Below are 19,952 nucleotides of genomic sequence, written 5' to 3' on the forward strand. Positions count from 1 at the left end.
AAGTAAGGGAAGTAGGTCATCAGACACAGCTAGAACCGGACATTGAAACAATATTGGCATGAGTCATTTGTTATACTCATTCTACTTACTGCTCAGAGAAAGCAATTAATAGCCCAGTCAAAAAATAAATAATTTTATTCTAAAGAGAAAGCAAAAAAGAAAAGCTATGGCTCAAATGTGTCCTAAGAAACTACAATATTCTGAAAGTTTAAAAATTATCCAGAATATGTTTATTCATATTCTAACAAATCGGATTTATCTATCTATCTATCTATCTATCTATCTATCTATCTATCTATCTATCTATTTATTTATTTATTTTTAGGTGAGGCAACCCTTGGTTGATCTTATAGATTGCAAGGACCTTGTCAGCATACAATGCCTTATTTTTTATTTTTTTTACACCTATAGCACCTGGTCTTCCTAGGTGGTCTTCCATTCAAGTACTAACCAGGCCTGACCCTGCTTAGCTTCTGAGATCAGACGGGATCGGGCTTGTGCAGGGTAGCATGGCCGTAGACTGGTTCTATTTACTAACAGTAAGATTACTTGTGTGTCTCAGTTTATATAAAATAAATATTTAAGAAACAGTAATAATAAGTTGGATAATAGCATAATTTGTGGGCACAGTGTCCTGGGTTGAGATTCCATGAAACAATCCATTGTGTGAACTTACATAATACATTTCCTTTCTGATCCTTGGTTTTCTAATTTCAAAAATGAGAATAAGAATGCTTACATCAGAATTCTTAGAAGATTAAAGGAGTTCATGCCTAAAAAAAAAATCTTACTCCCTAACCTGGCATATAGAGGGAACTCAAATATTATTATTACTATCGCTGCTACTGCTATTGCTATCACTACTATTACTTCTACCACAATAGTAATTTGGGCATCTTCTGACATACAGCTACCATATTCACCATTTCATAAGACTAAATGTGTAATAGCAGGAAAATATTACATATTGATTGATGAATATTATTACCCTCTCTCATTGATTAGATTATAGCTCTGAGTTCTTACAGTCAAATATCTCTGTTTCTTGCCCTTTCTCCACTCATTTTTTTTTTCATGATTCAGTGTAAATTAACTCATGTAGAGAAAGCAGCATGGCATGGGAAAGTGTGTTTGTCTTTAAAATAAATGTCACACTTTGAATACCAATTCCTAATATGTCAGTAGGAAAGATAATCCCCATTTAAGGAGTACTTTCAATTTTCCCATTTGTTCTCAAGTATAATCCTGGGAGAGGGCTATGATTAATGTCATTACTTCATAAATACGACAGCTAAAGATATAAATGGTGTGTCTGTCCACGTTCTGAATTCTCAGTAAGCGGTATAGCCAAAAGGTGATTGTGAGCCTTTGGACCACAAATGCTGCTCTTCCCACTATATTCTCTCCTGTGCTAGTTAATCAAGAGTTACTATATTCACAATTCACCTCAACTCACTTAATTACACATAAAGGGTTTAGTCAATGCCCTCATAGGAGTTGGACAATTCTCTTTCTTTCCTCTTGAAAGTTTCTCAAGAACACAAATTGAGGCTCCGGTTTCATTGAGAAAGGAGTTAGAGATTACTAAAGTGCAACAGCGAGATTTCTGGAGATGGAAAGCCGAGGGGGATTTAAGGTTTTAAGGAGTCTTGATGAAAACGGTTTAGAAAAATGGGAGACCTAGAGGATTTTCCTTAGGTGAGAGCACGGGGCAGTCCTACAACTCCCTTGGTGACTTAGAATTAAGGTTTCAATGTTAGTGTGTGAAGCTGAAGCAGATTAGGGAAGAGTAGTCATTCTCAATTTTACAAAGCCTTACAGCTTATAATATGCAAATGAAATTCAAATGGAAAATATTGATTTATACATTCTTTCAAGTATTCTGTGTATCTTGTGGGCTATAGGATTAAAATAAATACCAGGGCTTGGATTTCCCCTTCTGCCATTCTGAGACAATGATTTATTGATCCTTACTGCTTCACAAATAGGCTAAAATAGAGGTTAAGGCCTGGAAAAAGACAGGAGAAGGATGTCTAAAGTCTGATCATGCCATAATTGGTATTTTCTCATCACGATGTGTTGGTCTTCTCCTTAACAGATGGCTTTACTTTATTATTATTACTATTTTTAAATGATAAATAGTTCCCTCTAGCTGGGTGCACTCAATTTGGAGAAGAATATTTGATTTTTTTTTTTTCAGGAATTACCATGTTTCTTAAGAGCTTACTGAAGTGCTACTAATGTCCTGAAGCAGAGAGCATATATATTAATTCTGCAAATTTCTTCTCTTACACATATTTGGTACTTTTGGATGTGTATATATGTCACTCTTTGAAATGCAAGCTGCACAGCTTTCAAGAGCAAAATCATCCATTTCAAAATATTCGTTGTTTTTTTTTTCTATTATAAAGCTCATCTTGGGACCTTGGATAAGACTATTTTCTTTTTATTACCATGGATGTCTTAGGAATTGAATCAGTTTGATATATAGTTTGTTTTCCCCAGGTCATACCTGCCTGGTGTTTTGAAATGAGAAAAACAAACAAACAAACAAACAAAACAGTTTCTCTATTTCTTTGACTCCTGTTTCTATGCATTAGTGTGAACAGTGGGGCAACCACCAAACTCTCCCTAATTTACACCTGGAAGTCTTCTTGTAAGATGGGGAGACCGGCTGTGTTTTTACAATAGCAAGGAAGTGGACCGTGGGCACTTCTACTGTCACTTTTTAAGGATGATATTATCTTTGGGATAATACACATATCTACAATTCATTGAGGGGGGCGGGTTCTGTTGATTTCTAAATAATAAGCATAGAGAGGCCTTGGTGCCTGTGTCATTGCCTCTCCATTCAGACCATCATCTCCACAATCTTGCCATGAGAACGAATTCTCCCCATAAGCCACAACCTTTCACCTCTGGATGTCTTGCCTCTACTCAGAACACTCCTCCCCTGCCTCTTTATTATTTCATTCTTGATCATTCTTATCTTAGCTCTAAAGTTGTTTCTTCCAGAGGCTTCTTCAGTTCCCCTAGACGTGGTCCCTGTACTCTCCCTTGCAAGACTCTGATCGCCACTGTAAATGTCTGCTTAATTATTTCCATTTCTGGATGATGAACACTTTAAAGGCAGAGTATGATGCCACCTGCCTTTGTATATTCTCTGTGCTCAGCACAGTGCTAGCAATGTCGTAAGTGCATGACGCACATGTGTTGAATAATTACACTAATGAGCTTCTTACTCCAGGTCACTGAAATTTGATTGCACAAATTTTTTTTTGCCAAAAAATGATTTCAGACTGTTAAATTCACTAAAAGACTTATTCATAAAGGCAGAAAGATTATTAAGGCCTACCAAAAGTAAAGTACCGCCCCTTCCCCCCCAAAAAATCATACACAGGAGAATTGAGAATGGGATACATAAAAGATTGAGCTAATCCTTTTTTTTCCTAAATATAGTACCACAGAACATATGTGTGAGGGGCAATTATTTCCTCACATGCTAAAAGGAATTCAGCAAAATTCTCTGATGGAGCTATTTACCTAAAACACCCCAGGACCATTCTGTCCTGAGAAAGATAGCCTGTGACAAGTGTAACTTCTATGTGTGTGATTGTTTTTTCCCTAAGGACAGAGTCCCCTAGCCTTCCAGCCTTTCCAATTCCTGGTGGAATTTCTGATATTCTTGTCAATGAAGCCAACATAGCCGTTAAGCCTCTCTGGAGATGTGTAAATAGAAATTGTATTTGAGCACACAGCTCCACATACATATGAACTGAAGAAGCTGTTGAGGGAGTGGATGTATAAATATAAATACTAAAGCTCTCTGGTAATGCTCCTGAAGCATCAGCCCTTTAACTTTAGGTAGCGTGCAAAAGTTTCTGTGTAAAAAGTAGAAAGTGCTACTCAAAGTCAGCATCTTAACCACCTTGCTCTCTCAGTGGTAAAGCTGAACTCTCTCAGCAAACCATCCTACCTTGGGATCAGCAGTCATACAATTCAAGAGTTCTCTGGAGACCTTGGCAGGACAGCCAATGCTGACCCAGCCACAACAGGAATCCAGAGCCGGCTATAGACTCTCAGTGGGAAACACAACCTCATTAAAGCCAGTTGTGAGATTAGAACAAGAAAATCAGATCAGAATATAAAGAGAACACCTTTTAATGCAAAAATGGATTTTCATTGCTTGAAAAGGGAGTATAATACTATTTATAATACTAATAGATACTTGTGGTTTTTAAAAGAAATAACCTAAAGAAAGCAAAGAAACTTCTCTATAAATGTAAAGTTTGACAAACTCTAAGTAAGCCATGTCAGAGGAACAGCAGAACACATGAGACCTCTGAATAATGTGTGACATTGGTCTAGACAATGGACCAGGAGAACTTCTTGGTTCAACCCTTCTCATCTGCCACAGAGAGCAATTTACAGACTTTCTACCCTGGGCAATGTGTTCTGATATAGTGTGAAGAAACTAAGCACAATTGACTAAGGGAAAAAAATATAAGAAGATAATTTATTCTGAAAGTGGGAGGGGAGATCCAATCTTAGAGGCTGAAACAACAACTGAATTGATGGGTTGCATTTAAGGAGCTTTTATTATTTGCCTGTTTCTGTGTTAAGCACTTCATGTGCATTAGTTCATTTTTATTTTGAAGAAGCAAAGACCTTCTCAATCGGTCATAAAGAGAACCACTCCCTGTCTCACCATAGGTGTGTCAGAGGGAGAGACGCTGCTGCTACTCTGTTGGATGACATGGGGACAGGGGCCTCTGGTGTGCAGCTTAGGCAGGATCCTGGATGAGCCACTTCCATCTCACAATAAATAGCTGCTGGGTCTTCCTTTTCATATGGTTCAGAGGGAGGACAGAACCTACGTCGTGATGCTGCGTTTTTTTACTAAGGCCTGGTAACATGCTCTTTTTAGGAAAGTGTACTATTCGACACTGCATTTAGCATGGCTTTGCTCCAGAACTCTAGGGGTCTATATTGTAAATCTCCATTTTGAGTTCTTCATAAATTCCACATGGTACCTAGACACTTTCAATGAGGTAGGTCATATGGTACAAGTAGCAGGGCTGCTTGAACTGTAGCCTAACCCTGCTTCACAGCTTTCTGTGGTCTGGCCTCCCTCAAAGTTTGCAGCCTTTGGGTCATCTGGTTTATGGGGTGCTATGATTTCCTTAGGAGTAAAATTTGTTGCTTCTAAAACCTGAAGGGCCCTAGGAGTTTTGCTTCCTTTGTAATGGAAGGAGATGAAGATGTAATAATGTGTTCTTTCTTTTGGAGCAATGTCCTAGCGCACCACAAATTATTGAACTCCTAAAAATGTCCCTGATGTGAAATGCTCTTAAATCTTTGGAAAGTTAACTGCCTTCTCTCTGGAGCAAATATGCATTACTAAGTTATCTAATATATTGTCATTTCTTGAACATCCAATAAATAGTACAAGGTCATTAATACGATGCACCAGTGTAGTGTTCTGGGCACAGTCAGATGGCCAAGGTCTCTTTGGACTATATTATGACAGAGGGTAATAAAGATAGCATAGCCCTCAGGGAAGACTATAAATTAATTCTATTGTTCATTTCATATGAATGAGAGCAGTTTGTTTCTGAGCTTCTTTTCTGACAGGTATGGAGAAGGACACATGCTCTAGATTAATGAATACATGAATACTGAGTTCAAATTAATGTTTTAGCAAAGAAACTACACATCACCACTTCAAATAGAGTTGAGGCAACTACTTGGTCGAGTTTGTGGTAGTCCACTAATATTTTTCCAGAATGCATCTGGCTTGTGTAGGGGCCAGACTGGTGGAGTGAAATAGAGAGAGAACGGGAAGCCCCACTGCTGGATCCCCCAACTCATTCAGGATGGCTCTAATTTCTACCACCCTGCTCTCTGTTTTGTTTGCATTTTCTATCTTAACTGGGAGTAAGGGTCAGTGTAAGTAAGAGACTGTTACTAAAATATCCTTCTATCATAGCTCTTACCCCAGAGTACAAGGAACAAATCTGGGAGCTGGGCTGGATTCAAGTTTCCTGTTTGAATATACTCACATCCTAGGTGTACGGTTACCTGGGCACATGGCAGTCTGTCCCTTTGAAGTAATTCTGAGGGTACCGTAACTATGTACATCTGCCGTAGTATTATGGGAACCCTTTATCCTGGAGACCTAGCCTTTTCTTCATCTAAAGAGTTCAGGATGAGGTATCTGGCTTGGGTCTAGAAAGTGGGCAAGGAATTACGCCTTTTTATTGGGGATGTTTCCTGCCATCTCCTAACTATTCATAGTTGTTTTACTTGTATAGAATAACTAATACTATTGTTGACTAACAGTTGGCCTTTCTTAGAGGTATTGAACCTATTAACCATCTTATTAAACATACTCTCTCAGGTCCAACTCCTGTGAGTGCAACGCCAGTATTGCTGCTCATTATAATTGTCTTCTTTCCCCCTGACTCCCGAATGCCATGACATCAGTTCTGTTATGTCAGGGCTCTATCATCCCGTTGCTCTCAGTTCCAAAGCTACATCTTCTGGTGTCTCTCTTACCAGCTGGTGATGCTGGTGCCCCTCTCCTCGGCCCACTTATTATTGCCTTGGCACCGAAGATCTAGCTAGTTTGAACCTTGAAACTTTTGTGGAGCTCTGCTATTCTTGTTATTAAATATGAGGCTTGTTCCTAGGCTTTTTATGCTCTGTGCATATAAGAAATTAGAGTCACTGTAATGTCGCTAGAGTCCTCTGTCATTCAAGTCTGTCATTTAATTGCTAATTAATTACTCTCAGCCTTTCGTTTTCTTTTTGCCAGTCACCAACTGCCCTTGCTTATTACCGCTTGCAGTGACAAAGAAAACATTTTTCCTAGACTGCTATTAACTAATCTAATTTAAAATATGCTTGCTGGCTTGTGCTGAGTCAATAGTTCCAATTTTGGCTTGCAAACACAGTCATATCCTTAAGCATCTAGTAAAATATTCTGCTGTCCCCAGGACATATCCGTCATTGTTCTAGATGTCAAAATGAGAAAGCATGAAAATGTAGCTCTTACAAATGATTATTAATTTCAGATAAAATGAAGCAAAATACATTCATGGACTTTCAATATTTCTTATTTTCTATCAGAGAGTGAATTTTTTTCATATAAAATGTTCTTCACAACTGCTCCTTGGCGTCATCCTCAAATCCATCAGCTGGCACCATTCCCCACATACATTCCAGCCATACAGGAAGCTGCACCTTTCTTCCTCACCTCTGAATTATCTGTGCCCTTCCCTACCTAGAAGGCTCAGCCCTCCTTCCTAAATTGTATTTTGTAATATATACAGATATAAAATCACATTGTACGGCTTAAACTCATGCAATGTTAAATGTCAATTACATGTCAGTAAAACTGGAAAAAAAAAAAACCCAAATAAAACATTGTGGGATCTACCACTATTATGTTTCATAATAGAAAAGGAATTTGAACAACAGAAAAGGAAAAGGACAAAATCTCAGAATAAAGGAGTCTCAAAGTATTTAAAAGAATAAAATTTAAAAATAAAAATAAAACAAGAATCAACACAGTTGACTTGTGCACAAACACGAAACTCTTTTGTTGCTGAGACAGGAGAGGGGGTTGCTGAGTTCCCAAGAGACCGGAGTGACATGATTGTGGCTTAGGACCCGCAGACTTGGGTTTGAGATTTCACTCTACCGTCAACAAACTATACGGCACTGGTCAAACTGCAAATCTCTTTGAGCCTCATTTTCCCATCTTTAAAACTGGCATAACGAGGCAAAATCCCTTCCCTCGCTTTCTTTCCCAAGAAAAAAGGAGGAGAAAGGTAACCCTGAGAAAGAAGAGTTGCAGGAGAGTGGATGGTTAAAAGATAAAATCCATTGAAATAACCAAGACTTCAATCAAAACCAAATGAGGACATTTTACTAGACAGAATTTTACCCTGAAAAAGGAAAAAAAAAAAAAAATCAACTCTTAATCTAATCAATTTTGTATAAATTAAAAAGGCACAGTTTACTTCTTATAAGGCAATTTGCATATTTCTGATTGCAAAAGGAGATTTTTCCTCCATAAGATGATCTCAAGGTAATAAGTGTTACTTAAAACAACAGCTAAGTGTTGATTTAGTTTTACGATAGTTATACATTTGCACTTCTCTTATGTATTGCTTATAAGAACAATAAGCAATAAATAAATAAAGAGCCACAAATGGAGTTGAGGAAATGAAGATTTTCAGAGGTTCTGTAATTGGTCCACTCTTAAACTATGAGGAGATAACAGAAAAGAACCTGATCTAAGGCCTGTCCCCCAAGCCTGGGCTTTTACCTTCTCTCCTATAACATCTTGAAGAGAGAGAGTGTTTGTCTCTATGACTTGGCTATGAGGAATTCTTCCCAAAATGAGACACTTGATGTGAAAGGAAAAAGCACAAACTCTGGAACCGGAAACACCCGAGTCTGAACACCAGCTACACAGTGTCCTGGGGACCTCGAGTAATTGACTCACTCTCTCAGAACCTAAATTTCTTCAACTGTAAAATAAGGATAAAAACACTGGCCTTGAAAATTTGTATATGGATTATATATTAATTTCTGGAAACTAACCCATTACCTGGCAACATATTCAGTGATTTGCAAATAAAACAGTTATTTTTACTACATTATTATGAATGTAACTATTCTATTTACTATGAATAATGACACAAGGGTGTCATTATTCTGATGGATCTGTTTTTTCCACTCTTCCGCGACATAGTGGTATAAAAGTGCCTAGCAGTCACTCAGGTACCACTACTACTACTACTACTAGCAATAACAGCCCATACACGTGGCACTTACTTCATGCCAGTCATTTGTTTTAAATGTTATACACACATTTAAGTCACAACAACCCTAGGAAGTAGGTGATATTATCTCGTTCATGTTACAGATGATCAATTATAGCAAAAAAGAATTAAATTAACATACCGAAGCCACATAGTCGGGAGGGAATGAAGCCAGGACTTGAAGATCATTCTGCTCTGGATCATGAGCTGTCAACCACACTTCTGCTGCCAAAGGTGACCTTAGGAACTGCAACAGAGACAATGCAAGAAGAGAAGAAGAATGACATTGTGACACTTTTGCATGAAATTGACTATTTTCTTACAAGTAAGACAAAGCAAAAAACAAACACAAAACTAACAGAGAATCAATGTAGTATTGCTCAGCCTTTCATTTTCAAAGTTCTGTATTCTCTCCTCATATTTGGTCAGTATTTTCTGTGAGTAGTAATAGCAGAAAATATATAAACAAACATATCTGACCTCAGCAGATTTTCCCTTAGTTTGATACTTAATTGTACAACCATATAACTAGCCCACATTAACATATTCTCAATAATCAAAATCATAATCTTCATTCTATGTCTTTGAAAAAGGTGACGAGTATGCCCATTTCTACATAAGGAAGCTCAGTCTTGGTTACTTTTGACTTCTAAGTCAACCTGCTCTCTGACTCTAAGATCCACACATTTTCTTTTAGAAAGTACAACAGCTATGTACTGTGACTATATACCTGACTGTGCTGGGTACTGGGCAGATGGAGATAAATAAGACACAGCACAGCCCCAACCTTGAGTGTCCTCCTCACAAACCCAAGAAGATGTACAACCACGCAATACAATTCTCTAATGTTTGAAAGCGTGCCATCTGGTAAGAATCTGGAATGAGGATGAGATGGTAGAGGGACAAGAAAGTTCTGAATAAGGACTCAACAATGGTTTTATATAGAAGGCACAGGGACTCTGTCACCAAGCCTCCATCTCTGAGGCCTCCAACACTGACACTTTTCTGTAAAACAGCCAACTTCTTCCCTGGGCTTCAGAGTGCACAGATAAAATGTGTCTTTACAATATATTTTGTTTTGGTATGTAAGCGCTAAGTAAACGTTGGTGGAATACCAACACCCCGATACACTGTCCACCTTTGAGCGATGGTGCTGTGCAGGCAAAAAGATACGCAGAACATGAAGAAATAGTTTGTTACCTCCTTGATTCAACTGCATTACAATCACAATGTATCCTTTAAATTGCTGCAATCTGTCAGATTAAGAAATGACAAAAACACATTTCACTTTATTCTTGACTAAAAAACAATTCAATGACACAGTCTTGGAATTGGGTAATGAATCATTAATTTCTAATGACCCAGGGGCAATAAAATCTCTCTTCTGACACATGTGGTGCTGCCTTGTTGAAGTTTAATGGACCAGTAATTGACCAAATTATGGGGTGCTTCTCATCACCCTTAGACTTGACCCAGCACATACACAGCAAAAGTTTTCCCCATAAGGTGCATTTAAATAAACAGAAGTCTCAAGCAAGAAGAAGCATCGTAGTGAGGTACAGCATCTACTGGGAAAACGAGCACCATGTCTAGTCTTAACCAAGTTAGAAAAATGAGGCAAGGGAGACAGCAACCTGGGCGGTGACAGCCACACAGAATCCAATGTCGGCACACTGCTTTATCTAGGATGGCAACTTGATTCTTCAGAATACAAACACACATTCTTTCCAGTAGTTACCGATGGTTGAAATTTATCTATAATTATTTTATTTCTTCCTCTAGTTCTTGATTACCCTGTGTGTGGATGACTTTAGCAATAAGTGGTTAATAATAGACCATGAAGCAGGAAAAGGAGGTTAAAGTCAAGATACTTAATTCTCAGACAGGATTCTCAGTTTCTGTAAAATCACTCTGCAAATAGTGATGCTATAGGGATATCTGGAATGTGGAACATTCCAATGAGCTTCGGAGTCCAGTAGGCCTGGGTTTAAAACCCAGCTCAGCTACCCTGAGCAAACGTTTTCTGTACCTCAGCTAATTTCTTTGTAAAATGCAGTTGCAGAGTCAGTGGGAACTTTGACTGGGACTAATAGATCCGCAAGCCTCGGCTCAATATTTTCCACTGCTTCAGTGAAAGGAACTCAGTAAACAGTACTGTTCTCCCCTGGGCTAACACTTAGCAGTGGAGATGGGTTTATATTGAACTATCTACTCTTTTAACCAATGCACCAAAAAGATAAACGGATGACTAAGTGCTATCCCAACTTCAGAATTTTGTTTTCAAAATCCACACATGGCATATTTTGTCAAATGCTTTCTGTTAAAGACCCTTAAAACTTTGATAGTCTAGAACATGTGTCGAGCATCCTGAATCGCTAATGACAAAAGGCAAATGTGAAAAACTAGTGAAAACTAAGGGGTCTGACTTCGGTTTTGGATCCTCACCAGATGTTCAAGGAAAGCCAAATGCTTTCAGCACTGGCCACACCTGCTTAATTGGCAATGATAAGAATCTTAGATAACGAAAGAGGAATTAAGTAGCTACAGATAAATGACCCGAAAAGGCTTAATGATGCTATACCAAACAGAGAGGAACAGAATGCAGTCTAGGAACATGATTGCAAGTAGAACTGCAGGTTAATGACCTTGTTTTTAGAACTTAATGGGGCACGCACGGTCCCAGATTGGAAGTAAATGAATGATAGGATATAAATGTCTATCCTGGCATTTCATAAATAAATTATTATAACGCTAATTGCACAGAAATCACCTTTCTTTAATATGATCCTTATTCAACACTTGGCTCTTTCCTAAACTGGCATCAGCATAAGTAGTTGACTCAGCTAAAATAGTCATAAATAAAGCCAGATACTTTTATTTTTTTAGGGTAATAGTTGCTGGGCACACTAATTATGTACAAAAGGATTTGTTGTTGTCGATGATGCTTTGTTTGGTTTTGCTTGTGCATTTACAAGAGGAAACTAGCACTATAATGGGTTGGGAAAGCCTGAGGCCCTGTTGCTCTGTGGGAAACACCATCAGTTCTGACTTGATCCTCTCTCTGGGATGGTGATTGTTGCTAGGGCTTTAAGGAAACTTTCAGGTCATCTGGTTTCACGTTTCACCTTTTCCTTGGTACTAGGCAGATGCCTTCCTGGTCAGAAATGCCGCAACTGTGAGCTTTGCTCTGGCTTTGCGTAAACCTCCACCAGTTTTATTTGGGGGGCAGATATATTTGGGTGTCCTTCCTTTGTGCTCCCAGCTTTCCTATGTGTGTGCAGCTCTCTCATAGTGCTTTTTTCACCACATTTCCTGCTTCTGGGGCAACCTGAGTCCAGTACCATGATCCTCTTTGCAGGATCATATACCTGCATATACTTGGAATATAGTAAGTGCTCTGGAAATATTGCTTAAACAAAGGGAAGGAAATCAAATCTGCTACTGCTTAGGCCAATCACTGAAAGCTAATATGCATTTATTCACTTAACCAACAAATACTTATTTAGCATCTCCTTTGTGTAATAATCTCCAAGAATAAAAAGCAAGTATTTAAGATATAACTTCTCCTTTCAAAAAATTAAAGAATCACCTAATTTTTTTTTTTTTTAAGGAATACAATAGTAAAACCAACCAATGAACAAAAACACTATTTTCTAGGTGTTGAATTAAATATTCAGATGTTACTCCTCATCAGAGCCCTAAGACATAATATACTATTATTGCCTCATTTTACTAATGAGAAAACTGAGGCACAGATTAGAAAACATTATAACTCTTTCTCTACAGGCAAGTGATGGACCAGGTTTAAATATAGGCCAAATAGCTCCGAAGTGTATACATATACATATAAATTACATATACAAGTACGCACCATATGATACTGCCAAAGGCTCAGAAACAGCCAAAGTAAAACCAATGAATCACTGAAGTAGTGATTAGTAAAAACTTATTGTGCATACACCATAACGACAGTTTGCAAACTCATTCCAAAACATGGAATGAGGCTCGGGGGCATATTGTTACAAAGCTTACACAGTGAGAAAGCAGCGAATGTTTATCCTTCGCAGTGATTGGTTACGGTGTTAGCATTTTCAGTGGTTACCTTATCTTGGCCTTGGGAAACAGTTTAAGTTTTACTTATGATTTCCGGAGGCATAGGCGAGACATAACCAAGGTCAAGTTAGTACTGCAAAATAAGCTAAATCGAGCCTTGCTTGTATGTCTACACCATTCTGCCTGCTCAGGGAACCTTCAGTGGAGGGAATATCCATTTGTTTTTGGTTTCAACAACTGTCAAAAAATAAATGCTATAAATTCAAAGGAGGGAAAGTGATTGATCATCAAAAATTAGAGAAAGTTTCATAGGAGAGAAAGATGGTGAGCTAAGCCTTTAAAGTTTGAGAAGCTTTACATGGGCAAAGAGGAACCACTGAGTGGGGCAGAGTGAGAAAAATCAGCATGGATGTCTGAGTGGACACGAGATAGCAGGAGGAGGGGCCTCAGGTAAACTGCAGCCAGAGATAAGGCTGGAAAGGAAACTGTGAAAGTCTTTGACTGCCAAGTAAAACTATTCAGAGATCTTGCTATCCAGGCACCTGACAGATTCTGTCCTTTACAGAACCCTATGAGGCTCCTCTGAGCCCGGGACCAGGCCTTAACCTTGGCCTGTAAAAACCTTGAACCTTGAACCAACACTAACAGAGTTTCTAACAGCTCAAGGCCATATCCCCAGGATGATCCTAGCTCCGACTTAAAGTGCATGCCTGAGAAAACTTAAGACTTCTAAAATGACCTACTGTTTGTTTCACTCAACACCAAAAGATAGGGCCCCTGTCTCCTAATCTCTGTGGGAAGGTTAGGAGCCTAACTTTGATAAGTGTCAGTTAGCAAACCCAGATGGATTTCACACGGACAGAGCCCTCTTTCTGGTTTTTGTCGTTTTTTACTTCCCTGGCTTTGCTTAAGCCCCTACGCTTGTCTCTCTCTACTCCATCATATTCTCCCTTTAAAACACCCAATCACCTCTCCACAAATCAGTATGGAGCTCAGGTCTTTTACTATCAGTACTTAGCGAATAACGCCTGTTTTCATTGCTTTAGCTAATGTCCGGCTGCATTTATCAGAAAAGAGGCACTCTTACCAGATGGGCACACAGCTCGTCGAACAGATGGTATCATTGTGCGAGTTAGATAAAGAAGTTTCTGAGCAGGTACAGCTTTTGATGCTCAGCTTGGCTAATGGAAAACGGTGGGCTTTAAGCACCCACTCAATCCCTTCACCGGGTCTTCGGGTAGCACCATTTGCCCCAAACTGTATGCAGCAGACTTGGTCACTATGCAAACATTTAAAAATTTTTTCTTCTAATTTTCAAAAAAATTAATTACAAAAATTGTTTACATATATACATATCTTCAAAGCTAGTGATAAAAGCTTTTATGTACTATATAAAATAGTATTTTATTAGCATATAATAATGCAACTATTAGATTAGTTCATTTATGTTTGTAATTCCACGGGAAAAGTATATAATATTATATTATGAAAAGTATTAAATCATACATAGAATTGGCATAGATAGCCAACCATGTTCATTTAAAAAAAAAATAACAGGAATAAAGTGGGTTGCTTTATGGTGGTAGTATTGCTTTGTTTTGTTTATCATCATCTTAGACTTCCATATTTTGAGAATTTTTTATGATGGCATATATTTGCATTATTAAAAAAATGATCCCAGTACAATTCAATTCAGCATACACACTTACCAAACATACACACTGTCTGGCATTGCACTAGAATCTAGATGGTACAAAGCAAACTACAACATATGATTCCTGCTTTGAACAATCTCACATTTCATGGGGAAAAAAAAAAAAGAATAGAAATACTTTTGCACTTAAGGCAGAAGGAAATTATTGTCATAAAAGATCTAACAACCAAAATATGAAGGTGACTAGAGGAAATAATTATTTGGCTGGCAAAAGAGAAGAGGAGAGTGCTATGGATATGATTTCTTCCTCTGAGCCCTGAGAGCCTGCTCCACAATGTTTGTCCCCATGTCCAAACATGGGGACAAACATTGAATAAGTTAAGAGCCAATGAAGTCCCTGCTTGAAGAACAAGTGGGCTTCTATATGCTCAAAAATAATACATACATGAAGCCTAAATATTGTAGAGGCATAAAGAATTTTTTAGGAGATTTGATAGATGGAGAGAGAATTGACAAAGAAAATGGTTATCACCCTATTGAAAAATAAGAGAAAATTGCCATTTTGCCATATGTCACTATAAAAACAAAAACAAACTCAATAAACTCAACAGTTATCACATTGAATAGGAGGAGGAAGACGAATTGGAGGAAACCCAGAGATGTCAATTGACTGTTCTTAAGAAATTCTGGGGTGGATAGGATAAATCTGTATTTTCGATATTTCCAACCTACCTCACCCTTGAGGAATTCGGTTAGAGTTAGAGGATCTGTTACTGTTTATTCTGTTAGAGATGACACCATGTCTTGCTGCCAATCATTGTTCCCCAAATTATAATTCAGTTTACATTCTAATTCCCAAAAGTTATATGCTTACAGGGAAAACTTTCTTGCCCTTATTTGGTCTTAAATAAGCCTAATGAGCATGTACAGTGTAGCAAGTGCTTAGCGACTCCTTGTTACAGGTTCGACTGTGTCTCCCCCCAAAGGATATGTTAAAATCTTAATTGCTGTACCTCAGAATGTGACCTTATTTGACAAAAAAGGGTCTTTGCAGATGTCATTACCTTAAGATGAGGTCATTGGGGTGGGTCCTAATCCAATATGATCAGTGTCCTTATAAGAAGAGGAAATTTGGACAGAGACAGACACATATAGAGGAAAGAAGATGCAAAAACACAAGAAGAAAGCCCTGTGAAGATGGAGGCAGCGGTTGGAGTAATGCATTTATAAGCCGACGGACACTAAGGATTACCAGCTGTCACCAGAAGCTAGGAAAGAGGCACGGAACAAGTTCACTCCCAAAGTCTCCCAGGATTTAATCCTGCCTACATCTTGATTTCAGACTTTTAGAGTCCAGAAATGTAAGGGAATAAATTTATACTGTTAGGCCACCCAGTTTGTGACATTTTATTAAGGCAGCCCTAGAAAAGTAATGTATTCAGGTAGGCAGATAACTCATTTTAAAAAGTCTCCAAATTAAAGTCATCAGGAACATTAATTCTCTAAACGCTTCAGAAAATTCTCTCCAAGGGCCTTGGAACCTTCACATGACCATTATCACAGGTTGCTTGACTAAATGTCACTTAAGAGTTAACACACTGTTTCTCCTCAGGTCTGTCAGATAGTTTTAAAAATAAAGACCCAATCTCAGGTAAAAACACTCTGCCACTGCTTTTTCATGCACAACCATACATATTAATTTTGTCAGAGGATGGGAGGAGGTGGGTTTGGCAAGGAACCACAGGCTGTGGGGGCTACCCCGCTTCCCCTTCATAGAAGTTTTACAGAGTCTGATTTCTTGGTCTGGGTATTTATGATGTCAACGTCTAGCTGGTCTGACGAATGGCTTTGGATGGACCGTGACAATTCTTGGCTGTACATCTCATTTTATCATTATGACTCCTCCAGCCTCATCCTACCCCCATCCAAAGGAAATTAGTTTGCCCCATATGAAAGAGGAAATCAAGAGCTCTTTCAGGCACCACTGTCTTAGTTAACAAGGTATTTCATTAAATTAGGGTGGTGGATGATCGAGATGATCTTAGTTCTCATCTGTTATGAATGACCGTCTTTTTGAGGAAAACATGAGATGCCCTCTGTAGCCAGAGATCAGCAACCAGGCTGCTGTATCTGCAGCTGCAGACTTTCTGAGTTAGTGGACAATTGGATTTGACCTTTCGGATCTATGCTCTTATCTAATTCAATTAACGATCCATTGAGCTTGGCCTGACTGATGGAGAAAGGCAGCGTTCTACAAGGCAAATCCTGGCCTCTTCAGGAAGCCTATGGAGGAATCTTCGTTTGATCTCAACATCCCAGGGTGGGTTGGGGGGGAAGTAGGGTGTTTCTTTTTGAAGGGCCATCCAACACAGACATAAGCGAAATCAGCAGTTATTTATCAGTAAGATTTGGAGTCCACAATGTCTTTGAAAACCTTTGCTGATTTTCAAATTGTTATGTGTACCGGGGAGATGGAGCAGGGTGGGAAATGACTGACTGAACCAGCAACAGATTAAAAACAAGTTTCTAAACTGTTTTCAGACATGGTGTAGCACCCTGGACAATAAAGCAAACCAGCACATAGGAAGAGTAGTTCCAAACCTCATCGTATTAAATGAGATGTCAAAGCAAAGCAGCAGGTTTTGTTATTTTGTTTTGTACAAAAAAAAAATAAAAAGTTTATTTAAAAAGAGGCAAGATTTATCTTAATGAACTAAAAGATATTTTCCCCAACTCAGTTATCCTTGCTGTCCAGGAATAGTATTAAGCAACAGTATGTGAAACACTGAGAAAGTACAGAGTGGGCCTTATCTTTCTCTTTTGCAACTGAGGGAATTGAGGCTAAGAAGTTAAATAAATCCTCCAAGGTCAAGTAGTTTTTAATAAGCACAGCCACCCAAGATTCCTGTGTCCATGGCTTTAAATGCTGCTTCCATGTAGTTCAGGAACAAGTAAGAAAAGGGACTCTGAAGACAATAGGCTGGAGAAAGCTATGGACTGGATCACTTTCCTCTATGCAGATCTCATGATTTGGAATAAAATGAATTCAGATATATGTGAGTTTGTGTGTGGATGAAGAAAGTGGGCATGTAGTTAATCCTAAAGGCCTCTTCCTAGAAACAGGTCATTGCTAATGAGACAGATCAGAGTTTGACATTTAGCATTTGGCTCCAAATTATTAGTCTTCCTCTTGTGAGCATAAAATCAGGGGTGCTCCTTTGTTTTGATTGGCCGTTAATAAGCTGTCTTAAAGTCTGCCTTTAACAGAGACAATATGATAAACTAGGCTTTACACGTGGAAATGACAGATCCACACTATCCAGTGCTCTCTGGGCATGGAGGAGAGTGGGCAGAATACAGAGATGTCAGCAGGGAGGGATCTTTTCTGCTTATTGAAATCACCATAAGTGATGCCAATTACCAGAGCAAACCAGTGACCATATAATTACATTTTCTGTTTCTAACAGTGGCAGTTGCTTCAGAATAAACCTGTTATAGAGATAATGGTTCCCATCATTCCCAGTTGATCAGAAAAACTCCAAAGCTTTTATCTTTGGAAGGCCAGATTAAAATGAGAAAAAAGAAACAATAGAGCTGAAGTTTGTCTTTGATGGGGCTGAAGGCTGAAATCAATCATAGGTCTGGCTAGTACTTGAGAGCTTAACTGGTGTTTTTACCAGGCTAGTGCTAGACAGGACTCATGTGCTGTGGTTCCTGCACATAAGAAGCTTACAGTCCGGAAGTGTCAAATGTTTGTAACAGGAATAGACAGGTGGTTCTTAAAAAAATAAAATCAGTGTTAGATGGTGAGGGTCTGTCCTTTGACACTAACAAGTATATTATAGTGCATAAGTGTACAGGCTCCAGAGACAGATGCGAGTGGCTTTGCATTTCATGGAGGCCATTTATTAGCTGTGCTTCTAGGAGTAAATTCTTAACCTACTGAATCTTAATGTAATCATCTGTAAAAGATAGTAAGATCAGCTAATACTTAGGACTTTTGTGCAGATGATATTAGATAATGCAAGTCATTTTTAGGATGTCATTTTGGATGATTTGTGTCTAGATATAATTCAAGATTACAACATTGATACACATAAGAAAATTGTGATTAATATAGATTTTCCTTAGAAATTTCACAACTCATAGGATAGTTGGCATAAGAAAAGAAATAGTGTGCTAAAGGTTTTCAGTAGTTGATGAAAAAAAAAAATCAATGCAATCCAGAGTGTTTCCAATAGGACCAATTATAGCTCAATGGGCATAATGGAAAATGGTTTGCACTTACTCTTACAGCTCATTTTTTAATGTGATGCCTGCCAATACATCACCGTATTGGCTACTGAATCAGAAGCAGATTGATATGGAAATGTAATCCATCCTTGTCTTCCGAGATTGGCTAACACAGAAGAAACAGTTCATATATCTCTATTGCAGAGTATACAATTCAAAATATAATTCATAATATAAAAAGCCTCACCTAATTTCATGTATGTGGAGAGAAAAGTTTACTGACAAATTTATGTTTTGCAACCTGTTAAATACTCCTCTGCTGAGATATTTTTCTTGCTCTTTTCCCCTAGAACACAGTTAATCTTTAGGCTTTTCACATGCTCTTTTCCAAGCTCCTGATGGACATTAAATCTGTCAAAAAAAAAATTAAATTTGACTGTGTCCAAATGGTAGTGGTCTGAGATTCTGAGTCACAGTCACACTAAAGATGACACACTACTCTTCATGCAGCATTTTACACTAGAGGCCCTTGTAGCTGTATAGTCCCCAGCACCCCAATTAGAAATGGTGACATGACATTTGCAGTTCCTGCTCCTATTTAAGGATCCATCGTCCACAACAGCCCAGTGACACACACTTCAGGCCACACTGACAAAGACATGCACACCGAATTCCTTGGGCACACCGAATTCCTTTTTATACCTCACTTTTCTGTGAAGGAGGAAATAAAAGGACTCAGAAACATGCGATTTTGCATCTCTAGGGCAATGGGACAATCATTCTGACAGCTTCAAAAAGGGCATTGAGAAATTGCTAGAAATTGGTTTAAAAACCATCATCCAAGAAACAAGGCAAAGAAATGTTTGTTCTCAGAGTTGGCAGCTTCCATCTGGGGTCACTGAAGGGTACCAAAGTTTTCAAGTTCAAGACAGCTTTCCTCTAGCATCCTCTGTGGTGTGATTAAGTCATAAAAACTTCTGGAACAATAACATTTCATCAAACATTTTATCAAGGTTTTGTTTCCCATCCATCTCATCCCCTAACCAGTGGTTAGACTTCAAACCATGATCAAGGCAAAAAAAAAAGGACTGTACTTTTGGACAAGTATACTTGACTGAAAGTTCCTAGCTTGGTACTTGGTACTAAATAGGTGTTCTATAACAGGGATGCCCTCTGCC

At 38.4% G+C, this 19,952-nt stretch overlaps 1 long non-coding RNA gene and 1 pseudogene across 2 annotated transcripts in view; both read right to left on the reverse strand.

Annotated features, from left to right (window-relative positions):
- LOC120609111 (uncharacterized) overlaps positions 1-19,952 on the reverse strand; it is a 193,390-nt gene that overhangs the window by 78,151 nt on the left and 95,287 nt on the right. For both annotated transcript variants that reach the window (XR_005654673.1, XR_005654674.1), the window contains exon 2: positions 8,977-9,081. This is a non-coding gene — a long non-coding RNA (uncharacterized LOC120609111). The remainder of the gene's footprint in view (positions 1-8,976; positions 9,082-19,952) is intronic.
- Positions 403-521, reverse strand: LOC120609920 (uncharacterized; annotated as a pseudogene).

This window comes from Pteropus medius, unplaced genomic scaffold (genome assembly GCF_902729225.1).
Source record: "Pteropus medius unplaced genomic scaffold, Ma_sr-lr_union100, whole genome shotgun sequence".
Classification (NCBI taxonomy): Eukaryota; Metazoa; Chordata; class Mammalia; order Chiroptera; family Pteropodidae; genus Pteropus; species Pteropus medius.